Here is a 13,827-nt window from a genome sequence, read left to right on the forward strand (position 1 = left end):
GGACGGAGTGGGGCTCACCAGCCGAATGCCACGGTTCCCACCCTCCCTCTTTTTCTTTTTCCAGCCTTTAAAATGTCTGTCTCTCTCTCTTAGTTTAGCCGTCTCCCATCCACCCACTAAAAACTATGCACCTGTAATAACTACCATTTATCAAGTACCTACTCTGTGCAGGTACAATCTTATGCCATCTCCGATCGTCATGACAACCCAGTAAGGTCAGCATTTTCAGCCCACGGTACTAAAAAGGAAATTGAGTCTGTGGGCTTAGGAGCCTGCCTGCTTGGAGGAGCAGGATTGGGAGGCCAGGCCTGTGTGGCCCTTCCCACCCACAAGGGCCAGCATTGTCTGAGTCCACCAGAAAGGGGGAGAGGGTTCTTCCCTACCTAACCTTTGTTACAAGGGAAATGCTGCGCTCTCATCTAAATGTCTCCAAAAATTTGGAAAAGCCCTAGTTTCATATTCTTTCTCTTGACATTCCCAGTCCACCAAAAATTAAAATCTAGAGACACCTACAAATGCCCCAGCTTTTCATGACTCCAGATAAGAGTGCAGTGACCAAGAGCTCCTTTCTGCCAGCCCTGTTCTCAGTCTGTGCCTTGAAGGACTGGCCCCTGGCCCATTGCTGATCCACTAGGCCAGTAAACCAGGCCCCGCAGCAAATAAGCCCACTCTCTCCGTTTACTCCGTTCAGCCACGTGGGGCCTTCAAAGACCTATTTGTGACAGGGGTGTGCTCTGCCACAGTTTTCCTCCTATCATCTAAACTGGCTCTTCTCACCTCTGGCTCCTTAAGAAAAACCTGTTCCTGATTGCAAGGATGCATCTGTTGCATGTTGGCAGGAGAAGAAATATAATGTGATGGCTATGAATGGTGCTTTAGAGTTAGACCTCAGAGATTCAAGTCCTGTTTACACCGCATATAAACTCTGAGATGTAGCTGGAACTCTGCTCCATGTTATGTGGCAGATGGGAGGGGAGTTTGGGGAAGAATGGACACATGTATGTGTATGGCTGAGTCCCTTTGCTGTCCACCCGAAACTATCACAACACTGTTAATCAGCTGCACTCCAATATAAAATAAAAAGTTAAAAAAATAAAAGCAATGGAGCAGGAGATCTGGACAGTGAAAAATAAACTTCAAATCAATGCAATATTATTTCAGCTCCCATAACTAAAACAACTCTTGTTAAGGTCCACTTATTGCTAAATTCCTATGGCCTACCTTCTTTTTTTAATTATGTATTTACTTATTTATTTTTAATTTTAAATTGATTTTTTATTGAAGTATAGTTGATGTGTATCATGCGTGCTAAGTTGCTTCAGTCTTGTCTAACTCATTCGACACTATGGCCTGTAGCCCTCCAGGCTCCTCTGTCCATGGGATTCTCCAGGCAAGAAAACTGGAGTGGGTCACCATGCCCTCCTCCAGGGGATCTTCCTGACCCAGGGATGGAACCCATGTCTGTATATCTCCTGCATTGGCAGGCAGAATTTTTACCACTAACGCCCATTGTTCATTTACAGTATTATGTAAGTTATAGGTATACAGTATAGCAATTCACAAATTTTAAAGGTTATACTCCATTTATAGTTCTTATAAAATATTGGCTATATTCCTCATGTTGTACAACATATCCCTGTATCTTGTTTTATACTTAAAAGAAACTCTGAGATGTGTTAATTTGCTTCAGTCCTCTAAGCCTCAGTTTCCTCATCTGTGGTGTAAGAATATAATACTCAAAGCTCTGAGCATGGTATCTGCTGCTGCTGCTGCTAAGTCATGTCAGTCATGTCCGACTCTGTGAGACCCCATAGACAGCAGCCCACCAGGCTCCCCCGTCCCTGGGATTCTCCAGGCAAGAATACTGGAGTGGGTTGCCATTTCCTTCTCCAATGCATGAAAGTGAAAAGTGAAAGTGAAATTGCTCAGTCGCGTCCGACTCTTCGTGACCCCATGGACTGCAGCCCACCAGGCTCCTGTGTCCATGGGAGTTTCCAGGCAAGAGTACTGGAGTGGGTCGCCAGTGCCTTCTCCAGAGCATGGTATCTGGCCCCCAGGAAAAGTTCAGGACGTTCACAGTTATCATTAGAGTTTTCAGTTGGAATGAATAGGAGACTAGGTGAAATTTGCATGATTGTACTTTTACAGTAAGCCATTAATGATGCATCCATTTAGTTTTCAACTCTGAAAGAACATAGATTTGATTAATTACAACCGGAATTTAAAATATTTCCATTATTCAGAAATAACCTACAGAGAGTCCAAGCTCATGCCTCCTTTCTTCCTCCCTACTTTCCCTTTTTTTCTGAGAGATAAATAGCAATTTTGCTGTCGGATTCACTGGCTTGTCCTTACCCTGGTAACAAGCTAAAGCTTTAACCTTGATTAAGCAACATCAAATCTGATGCAAGTTCTCCCCACCTTCGGTCCAACCCCTGCTTCCCAGGCCCAGCCTCGCCCTGGACTCTCCACCCCTGCTTAGCATCAGAACACTGCCAAGGCTAAGCACCTCAATTTTTTTCTTTGAAACAGTTGTCTGCCTACTTGAAGTTGGAGCATTTTATCTGTTCTGCAGGATGGTCCTGCCCCTCAGAAAATACTTGAGCACGTTAAGTTGTTTGAAATGCTTCTGAAATGAAGCAGGGTCCAAACCACACCCCTCCCTGTATTTCTCAGCTGAGTTGCCCTGGCATTCTCTCATGACCCCTAAATGCCTTCCACCTACCCTTCCTATGAATGCAAGGCAGGTAAAATCTCTTGGCACAACAAATTCAGAGCAATGGAAGGGGTTTTGGCACTTACTGTGACTCAAGGCAAACCTATTTCTAGATGGTAAAATATGAAAAGAGAGTGACTAGTTTAACACTGAGGAAAATTGAATGTTGATAAATGAATTGTTTTCACTCAGTCTTTCAGACTCTGTCCCTCACACCCACATCCTTAAAGGTACCTATTTCCTGTACATCATCCTTAGGTTACTCTCAATTCAAAAGGATTCACGGACAGCAATGAGTCAGTCATTCGTATTCACAAAGCTCTAGATTCGGCTAAAGTATTAAAATTGAACAATGGACTTCCAATCTGGGACCTAGACCTACTCACTGACAAAGTGACCTCCTCGATATGGGTGAAGACATATTTGACACTAAATTTGTTGCCAATGTTAACAGTGTTCAACCTTGAGCCCTTGAGTTACTGTATCCTACATGCGTTGGTACCTTACTTGGATTGAAAATGTGACAGATCAATGAGAGTCCTTTCACCCAAGGCCATGGCATTCCCTTTACATGAAGGTCATGTATGCACTCATTGGACAAAATATAAATAATCTTTCTTTCAACTTTCAGTTTTAGATCCTGACCTGTTTTATGTCAAGAAGCCACAGGGAACCCAACTCATGTCATCAGGTTGGCTTGATTTGCTGATGATCTCCTTAAATCACATAGTGATATTGAATGCAGTTCCGAAAAGGAATGTCAGGTTCCCAGGGACGTTTGTTTAAAAAACCTATAATGTTATAGAAAATGCAAACCTTGAGTCCATTTGCTTTCCTTTGTCATAGAAGCTTTGAGGACAGGAGAAAAATATAACTCCTGCTGGGAACACCTGTCATATCCTTCCTGGGAGAGCAGATACAGAAGAACTTGTATCATTTCGATCAGTTTAACAGCTGATTTTGTAACCAAAAGTGGGATCTGGCTGCTCTTTGCTCAAAAGCCATTAAAGAGGCCAAGTTGGTGGAAAAGAAAGCTTGCTTTATCTTGATGCCGGCTAGCCAGTGGGAGGAGGGGAAGTGGACGCCTGTCCAGAGGCTGACTCCCCACCACCCCCAACCCTGACAGTCAGTGAGCAAGAGCTTTTGTAGGCTGAGGGAAGGGGCTACGTGAAGACACAGCACGGTCAGTTCTGACAGTCATCTTGAAATTGGTCATCAGCGGTCTGACCAGCATTGCCTTGTGTACAGTAATCTTCAGTTCCAGGGTCGGTTTGTTTCCATCTCTTGAGGCCAGTTCCCAGAACTGTACAGCTTATGTCATGCCTCCAGTCTGGTCATCATATAGTTAAGTCCTTCTACCTGGTGGGGGTTTTAGTGTCTATATGGCAGCTCACAGGATATGACTCAGAATATTATCTGTGGCCCTCGAGAAGAAACCAAAGGTCCTTGACTTTTTTGGTGACTGCACTCACTATTACTGTTTGGTCTCCTTTGACTGTTTTCCTTTGTTTCTGCATTTTGTCACTTCTCTGATTAAACTTATTCCTTGGTTTTTCCCACAGACAAAAGGCAGGCAGAGGACACAGAGGGGTAAGGGCCAGAGGGTCCTGCTCTGTTTCACTTTCTCCTTGCTGTAGGATTCATTGATCTGGTCTCTAATTTCTATAAAGCTTAGAATTTTTGACCTTGAGTAAAGTGGGTGGACTCCATTTTTATTTTTCCTGTTAAATATTTATTTTGAAGATGTTAAGAAAAGTGTGCTGGCATAGTTTTCATTCCAAGATGCCCATTCTCTAAACTTAAAAATAAAATAGACATACTCACCAGAAAAAGAAATAGACCAGTCTGCTTCCTGAACACAGGGGGATGGGGTGGGGAAGGATGGGTCGGTGGGGGAATTAGGGGGAGTGCCCAGGGCAGTCTCAAGGAGCCTGAACAGAAGCCGGCTTCTTCCACCCTCAGCCTCTTGTCTCCCAAAACACAGGTGCCCCCAAATAAGATTATCAGATAAAATCGGGATGCTCAGTTAAATATGAACTTCAGATAAACAACAAATAATTTTTTACTTGAAATGTTTCCCTAGTATTACATATTGGTTTTCCTTTGCTCAAGCTGCCCACCCTACCCCAAAAGCCTTTAAACAAATGCTCTGCAGCTGTCCTGGGCAGTCAGAGCTAAAGAGACTGATAATCTCCCAGAATCAAAAGCAGGGTGGTACCTAAATGTCACTAAACCAACCTTTCATTTTACAGATGATCAAACAGAGGTCAAAGAGAGAAAAACCATTGTCTAAGAACACATAGCTCCTGCTCTTATCTCCCAGGGCAGAGCTGTACCCTCTAAGGAGCCTGCCTTCTACCGCTTCTCCGCGAGACTGGATTCTGACTTTAAAGTTAGCATGTGGGCACGTGCATCCGCGTCTCTTTGCCTCTGTCTACTACAGCAGTAAGAACATGGCACAGGTAAGTTCCATCACCTCCCAGAGAAGGGAAAAAGGACTGACCGACCGCCTTCTTGGGTAAGGAATGGTGGGGGGGATGAGCAGAGGTAGGGGAGACAAATTACAGAGAACAAAGCACAGATTAGCATCTTAATAAATTATCCTGCCACCTTAGACTCACTGGAGCTAGGCTTTCTCAAAGTGGGGGCGCATTCACGGAGTAACTTGTGATTACTGTGGTCGGTTACAGAACCTTCCCCTGGAGACCTTTCCAAATCAGACGGAAAACCATTTGTCTTTGTTAGCCAAGTTGCAGCCCTGCCTAGAGACCCACAGGAGGATGAATCTAAATGACTTCCCCAGAACTCTTCTGACCTTGGAATCTATGAAAATTTAAACAACTAATATTATAATGTTCAAATCTAAGACTAGAATAAATGCAAAAGTAGCTTGGTATTATTACAGAGCTTCAATGTTGCTCAAGGCTTTATGGAATCAAGGAAAATTCCTCTAAAAGGCCATGGGAACGCCCGGGTCGCTTTCTTGAAGCTTTACGAGGAAAGTGTAGCATTGGTTGATGATGATTAAGGATGCTATTTATATGCATATAGAACACTCAATTTCCTTACCATTTGCAAGGGATACATTCTAGAGACTGCCTGAAACAGGAAAATGCATTGTTCAGCATTAAACTGAGATAACCAAGGTCAGAGACCAAGATACCCAGACTCCCAATTTCCAAGACTCTCCAGTGACTCAAGGGGCTTCATTTCCAACTCTTCCAGTTCCCATAGCTTCTGCTTTGCCTATGTAAGCTGATTAGGGGGGCAGGGAGAGTGTTCAAAGGAAGCTCCCCAGATTCCTTGTGCCTTTATTATTTAGTCGCTAAGTCCTGTCTCTTTTTTGATCCCATGGACTATAGCCCCACCAGGCTCCTCTGTCCATGGGATTACCCAAGGCAAGAATACTGGAGTGGGGTGCCATTTCCTACTCCAGGGGATCGTCTTGATCCAGGGATTGAACCCTCATCTCCTTCAGAGGCATATGGATTCTCTACCACTGTGCTACCTAGGAAGCCCCTCTGTGTCTAAAATAGTCCTATACTGCAGATACAGAGAGGCCAACTGCTCCCCAGCCCTGAATGGACTGGATAAAGGACCTGCAAGGTGGAGTCAAGTTCTCTGAGACTCAAGTGACAAAGACTGGGGCTAAAAAGCAGGAAATATAACACTGCCTTTGGAAGCTTCCCACATAACCCAATTCACCCAAAATTTAAGCCATGAATATTATAGTTGGAATTGTTTCACACATTTCGGGGCTGGGAAAGGCTTTGAAGCCTACATAGGCTCAGCTGTTCATTGAACCAGTGAAGAGAGAGGGACTTACGACCAAAAATATTTTTTCAGCCTTTGTTGTTAGGGGAGAATCCTTCTTCCCAGCACCCATGGAAACAGACTCCTTAGCATGAAACCTGTGCCGTCCTCCTACTCGTTACTCCAGGGAAGAAAGAGTGACTTAATATGCTGGGGAGTTTTGGAAGACGAGGGCTTTCCTGGTGGCTCAGACAGTAAAGAATCTGCCAGCAATGCCAGAGACCCAGCTTTGATCCCTGGGTCAGGAAGATCCCCTAGAGAAGGGAATGGCAACCCACTCCAGTTTTCTTGCCTGGAGAATCCCATGGACAGAGGAGTCTGGCGGGCTACAGTCCACGGGGTTGTAAAGAGTCAGACACGACTGAGCTACTAACACCTGGTTTGGAAGAAGAGATTGTTCCCCTGGCCTCTTCCTCCTCTGTCTTTCCTGGGAATGAGTTGTCCACGAGAAGCCTTTTCTGCTTGCCTCTCTCAGGGAAGGTGCTCACCTGGTAGGGAGGGGACAAGATGGTCTGCTCAGGTACAAGGCTGTAGAAAAAGTCTGACTAAATCTGCTGTTCAGCATTTGGAAGACCACTTGTCTTCCAAAACATATATGTCACATTCTTTTTTTTAAATTGAAGTAGAGTTGATTCACATTGCTGTGCTAGGTGCTAGTTTGAGGCACAGTAAATTAATTATATATATGTATTTTTTTTTCAGATTCTTTTCCATTGTAGGTTATTATAAGATATTAAATATAGTTCCCTGTGCTATTCAGTAGGACCTTTTTGTTTACCTACTTTATATATAGTAGTGTGTATCTGTTAATCCCAAACTCCTAATTCATCCTTCCCTCCCCTTCCAGTTCCCCTTTGGTAATGATGATTTTTTTTTTATGTCTATGAGTCTGTTTCTGTTTTGTAAATAAGTTCATTTGTATCATTTTTTTAGGTTTCAGATATAAGTGATATCATATGGTATCCTATGTCATATGATAGCATTTGACTTTGTCTGACTCACTTCACTTAGTGTGATCATCTCTAGGCCCATCCATGCTGCTGCAAATGGCATTATTTCGTTTTTTATGGCTGAGTAATATTCTATCGTGCGTGTGTGTGTGTGTGTGTGTGTGTGTGTGTGTGTGTGTATCTCACATCTTCTTTATCCTTTCATCTGTTGATGGACATTGAGGTTTCTTCCATACCTTGACTATTGTAAATAGTTATGCCACACTCTTGAATACCAACTTTTATAGTAATATAGATTAAAAAAAAATTAGCCTCCATCTACCTTAGTCTTTTGCCTTATTTTTCAATTTGTTCTGAATTCCAGCAGAGGTGCTGGGACCCCTCAAACCCCACATTCATACCAGGGGCTCTCAAACATTCTCCAGTTACATCCAGCTTAAAAAAATCTCATGTAGACCCTCTCCCCAGAAAAATGAGTTCTCTGAAGCCAATATATGGGCTTAAACATCACTTGAAACACCCCTAGTTAATTTTCATGATGAATTATAAAAGTTGATGTATAGAGCAAGCTAGAAAGATTGATTAAACTTCTAGGAGTTTATAAAAGCACTGGCATTTGACAAACACCTGCCTACCAACATTCAGCTATTCTGAACCCACATCAAGTTTGACTTATTTCACTAATTAAATAAGCAATCACTGAGGGACTGTTACATGGAAGGCTCTCATTTAGGCACTAAGGAGGGACACAAAGAAGGACAAGATAATATTCATGGCCTCAAAAAACCCAAAGTCTAATAGAAAAATACAATAGCAAAATTTCACAATACAGTGTACCTTGCATTTGGTGTGGCCATATCATTCAGCTGTTGTCAAGGGAGTGAAATGAAAGTGGTATGTACAACCTTCAGTTCATGTCCTTACAAGGAAGAACCAAAACCTCCCCTTCCATTTTCTCCCTTTCCAATAGCTAGAATGTGGCTGTAATGGGGAAAGCTGGAACATCCATCCTCTACCTCAAGATGAAAGCTATAGAGTGAGATGACAGAGCAAGAAGATGTTAAGAAACCTGGAAGAGGGCGGAGAGGAATTCCCTGCTGGTCCAGTGTTTAGGGCTCAGCACCGTCACTGCTGTGGCCTGGGTTCAGCCCCTGGTCAGAGAATTAAGATCCCACAAGCCATGCATGTATATATACATACTCAGTTGCTAAGTCATGCCTGACTCTTTGAGACCCCATGTACTGTAGCCCACCAGGCTCCTCCAACCATGGGATTTCCCAGAAGATAATACTGGAAAGGGTTGCCATTTTCTTCTCCAGGAGCTCTTCCCAACCCAGGAATCAAACCTGTATCTCCGGCATCACAGGCAGATTCTTTACCAACTGAACCACTTGGGAAGCCTCAAGCCATGCATGGTGCTGCCAGAAATAAAAGAAGCCTGGTGGCTGACACCATTGTGCAAACACACCAGCCCTGGAATGCTTACCTGGGTTTTTCTATGGAAGAGAAATAGAATTCCATCTCGTTTAAGCACTATAATTTTAGGACTCTTTGTTAACAGCAGCTAAACTAACATTTAAAGTTTGAGTTAATGCAATCTGCAGAGATGCTGACTCTGGAGAATGGTGCATTTGATATGATGAGTCCAGGGGCAGCAGGAATTTTTGTTCCGGTGTTAGAGACATGAAAACAAGGCAAATCAATTATATAGTCTAGCAAGCCAGAAGAATAGAATCAGAGCTAGAATTTTCCTCAGATGTTTCTAAGTCTAATACTTGCTTTACTTAGTGTATCTCATATACAAGGATAGCCCTTAAAGCAAATTCTTCCAAGAAAGTCTAAGCAGTTGACCAGCGGCTGCTATGTGCCACTTTCTTGGGCACTGAGGATGGAAAATCCAGCAAAAACAAGGGCCTTGCTTTCATGCCCGTAAGTTGGTGATGGGCTTCCCAGGTGGTGCTAGTAGTAAAGAATCCACCTGCCAGTGCAGGAGACACAAGAGACATGGGTTCAATCCCTGAGTTGGGCAGATTGCCTGGAGTAGGAAATGGCAACCCACTCCCTTAGATTTAATAAAAGATTTCCAAAGGGATCCAAGAAGGCTGATCTTAAACAGAAGGGACTTGGCAACTTAGAGCAGACACCTCCCCTCAGTAGGAGGGGCTTGAAGCCTCGAGGGGTGTGGCCTCCACCGGAAGGTGAAGGAACATCAATTACTGCTGGAGTCTGTGTTGAGCTGGATAAAAACAATACATTTTTAAAATTTAATTCTAAAGAGCCTGGATTTTAGGCTTTTTTCCTTGAAATAAGGTTTTCCAAGAAATATTTTCAAAAGTCGCTTTCTGAAATACAGAAACTCAAATGAAGATTGCAAGAGTGGTCCTTAAAACCCTTTAACTAGGAGGGAGAAAAATAATAACGTTTATGTTGTTGGTATGTACATGAGAACTCTATGCAGACCAGCCATCTTGGTTTGCCTGGGACCCAGGGTAACTCCACAGCTTTCCAAGGGGCGCTAATGGTAAAGAATCCATCTGCCAATACGGGAGACCTTAGAAGACAAGGGTTGGATCCCTGGATCGGGAATATACCCTGGAAAAGGGCATGGCATCCCACTCCAGTATTCTTTCCTGGAGAGTCCTAGGGACAGAAGAGCCTGACAGGTTACAGTCCATCGGGTCATAAAGAGTCAAACATGACTGAAGTGACTTAGCATGCACGCAGTCCAGCGAGTTCTCCTGGACACAGAACTCTTTGTTTTAAAACTGGGATGGCTAGGAGAAGACTGATATAAGTTGGTCACCCTCCCTAATATACATAGTTTATTCATTTTCTGAAAAAGTTTAAGCATCAGTCAATCAGTATATATTTATTGAGTACTGCTCAGTACTTTGCTAGGCATTGTGAGAAAATAAGTCAGGGGTATATCTCTTGCCTGAAATTTTGTAGCTCCTTCCCTGCTTCCCAGGAGTTTATAATCTAATTTCCCTAAAACACTCAATGTGGGCTAAGTCACTTCAGTCATGTCCAACTCTGTGCAACCCTATGGACTGCAGCCTGCCAGGCTCCTCCGTCCATGGATTCTACAGGCAAGTATACTGGGGTGGGTTGCCATGCCCTCCCCCAGGGGATCTTCCTGACCCAGGGATCAAACCAGCGTCTCTTACATCTAACTGCATTGGCAAGCAGTTTCTTTACCACTAGCGCCACCTGGGAAGCTAAAAACAACTCAGTGATTGCTTGCCAAACATTATTTGTCAAGCACTGTGGTTGGCCCTTGGAATACAAAGATGAATGAGAAACTGAGTCTGGCCACGAGGCACTTACTCTTTTTTGAGGAACACAAAACACGGTAAGATACAACACAGTTAGGTAAGGGCTGTTGTAGAGCTGGAACAAAGGCCCAGGCATGCACTCCATAGCAGGACCAGCTGACTGTGGCTGTGGCTGTGTGCACATACAACCGTGGCACTGAGCGGCATGAGTTATGTTTCGTGCAAGCAGCGGTCTGGACTCAAGCTAATAAATACTGTAATAATTCAAAGGAGAGAAAGAGCCCCCTTAGTGGGGTCATCACGCCTATGAAAAGACAGGATTTAAGGTAAACTTGGGTAGATGGGGAAACAGTGGAAACAGTGTCAGACTTTATTTTTCTAGGCTCCAAAATCACTGCAGATGGTGACTGCAGCCATGAAATTAAAAGACGCTTACTCATTGGAAGGAAAGTTATGACCAACCTAGATAGTATACTGAAAAGCAGAGACATTACTTTGCCAACAAAGGTCTGTCTAGTCAAGGCTATGGTTTTTCCTGTGGTCATGTATGGATGTGAGAGTTGGACTGTGAAGAAAGCTGAGCTCCGAAGAAGTAATGCTTTTGAACTGTGGTGTTGGAGAAGACTCTTGAGAGCCCCTTGGACTGCAAGGAGATCCAACCAGTCCATTCTGAAGGAGATCAGCCCTGGGATTTCTTTGGAAGGAATGATGCTGGGGCTGAAACTCCAGTACTTTGGCCACCTCATGCGAAGAGTTGACTCATTGGAAAAGACTCAGATGCTGGGAGGGATTGGGGGCAGGAGGAGAAGGGGACGACAGAGGCTGGATGGCATCACTGACTCAATGGACGTGAGTCTGAGTGAACTCCAGGAGTTGGTGATGGACAGGGAGGCCTGGCGTGCTGAGATTCATGGTGTCACAAAGAGTTGGACATGACTGAGCGACTGAACTGAACTGAACTGACCTGACTGGGTCAAATTTTAATATGTACTTCTATGTATTGTACTTATACATTGTAATATGTACAATTCCTCATATTCATGTAAGTATGAATAAATATAAAAGAGGCTCTTGAATGGACCAGTCATGCTAGTGTGTTATAAAAGAAGATGGTGACTTATCCAGTTTTGTGCACCTGAGGTGCTAAAACTAAGCAGCAACCAGGAAGAAAGATTAACAGGCAGAGATGACGTAGAGAAAATCCTAGGTAAGTGTAACAGTATCACTAAAGGTTTAGACTAGAGGAAAGAACGATTACTATCCCTTGTTAAACAAATTTAACAAAGGAGGTGAGTTTGTTGGGGATCCCCAGTATTTTTGGCAGTGGGGACCAGTTTTGTTGAGGACAATTTTCCCGTGGACCAGGGTGGGGGATGGTTTGGGGATGACTCAAGTGCATTACATTTAGGGTTTGTGTTCCTATGAGAACCTATGATCTGACAGGAGATGGAGCTCAGCGGTAATGCGAACAATGAGTAGTGGCTGTAAACACAGATGATGCTTCACTCACTTGCCCACCACTCACTTCCTCCTGTGCAGCCTGGTTCCGAACAGGCCATGGACCAATTCCAGTCTGTGGCCTGGGGGCTGGGGACCCCTGATGCGGAAAACAAGGACTAAGAACAATAGGTTAGAAGACATGGAAACAATGTAAGTGTCCATCAACAGATGTATGAAAGGGACATGGCAGATAGATAGATACATACATAGGTATATATGGGGTGGAATACTACTCTGCCATGAAAAAGGATGACGTTTTGGCATTTGCAGCAACATGGATGGACTTGGAGGGTGTTGTGCTAAGTGAAATAAGTCAGTCAGAAGAAGATAAATAGTGATATTGCTTACATGTGGAATCTAAAAAATACAAGAAACTACTGAATATAACATTTAAGAAGCAGACTCACAGATAGAGAACAAACTAGTGCCTACCAGCGGCAGGGGGAATACAGGGACAGGAGAGTGGGAGTTACAAACCATAGGTGTAAGTAAGGCTCAGATATTTATTGTATAACACAGGGAATATAGCCAATGTTTTGTAATACCTATAAATGGAAAATAACCTTTCAGTTCAGTTCAGTCGCTCAGTCGCGTCCAACTCTTTGCGACCCCATGAATCGCAGCACACCAGGCACAGTATAAAAGTCTTTTAAAACATAGATTAGGGTCAGATGATGAAAGATCATGAATTTCTGAGAAGTTTGGAATACCTTCTGTAGATGCTGGAAAGCCATGAAGGCTTTGGAAAGGAAAGTGTTTGGTGAAAGTTACATTTTTAGAAGCTTACTCTGGCAAAAGTAATAACCCAGGTCTTGCATGAATTAAAAAAGACTCTGAGTTAATGAATTAAAACCAAGGAAGTTTTTTATAACAGGCACTATGGAGAACAGTATGGAGGTTCCCTCAAAAATTACACATCAGATCAGTTCAGTCACTCAGTTGTGTCTGACTCTTTGCGACCCCATGGACTGCAGCATGCCAGGCCTCCCTGTCCATCACCAATGCCCGGAGCTTACTCAAACTCATGTCCATTGAGTCAGTGATGCCATCCAACCATCTCATCCTCTGTCATCCCCTTCTCCTCCCGCCTTCAATCTTTCCCAGCATCAGGGTCTTTTCCAATGAGTCAGTTCTTCACATCAGGTGGCCAAAATATTGGAGTTTCAGCTTCAGCATCAGTCCTTCTAATGAATATTCAGGACTGATTTCCTTTAGGATGGACTGGTTGGATCTAGTCCAAGGGACTAAATTGGATTGCAGTCCAAGGGATTAAATTGGATTGCAGTCCAAGGGACTCTCAATAATCTCCCCCAACACCACAGTTCAAAAGCATCAATTCTTCAGCGCTCAGCTTTCTTTATAGTCCAACTCTCACATCCATACATGACTACTGGAAAAACCATAGCTTTGACTAGATGAACCTTTGTTGGCAAGGTAATGTCTCTGCTTTTTAATACACTGTCTAGGTTGGCTATAACTTTTCTTCCAAGGAGCAAGCATCTTTGAATTTCATGGCTGCAGTCACCATCTGCAGTGATTTTGGAGCCCAAGAAAATAAAGTCTGTTTCTGTTT

The 13,827-nt window shown here is 43.5% G+C and overlaps 1 long non-coding RNA gene across 2 annotated transcripts in view; it reads left to right on the top strand.

Annotated features, from left to right (window-relative positions):
• Nucleotides 1-13,827, top strand: part of LOC139176693 (uncharacterized) — a 136,344-nt gene that overhangs the window by 81,587 nt on the left and 40,930 nt on the right. For both annotated transcript variants that reach the window (XR_011561100.1, XR_011561099.1), the window contains exons 3-4: nucleotides 3,348-3,407; nucleotides 4,969-5,178. This is a non-coding gene — a long non-coding RNA (uncharacterized lncRNA). The remainder of the gene's footprint in view (nucleotides 1-3,347; nucleotides 3,408-4,968; nucleotides 5,179-13,827) is intronic.

Source organism: Bos indicus, chromosome 17, assembly GCF_029378745.1.
Source record: "Bos indicus isolate NIAB-ARS_2022 breed Sahiwal x Tharparkar chromosome 17, NIAB-ARS_B.indTharparkar_mat_pri_1.0, whole genome shotgun sequence".
NCBI lineage: Eukaryota > Metazoa > Chordata > Mammalia > Artiodactyla > Bovidae > Bos > Bos indicus.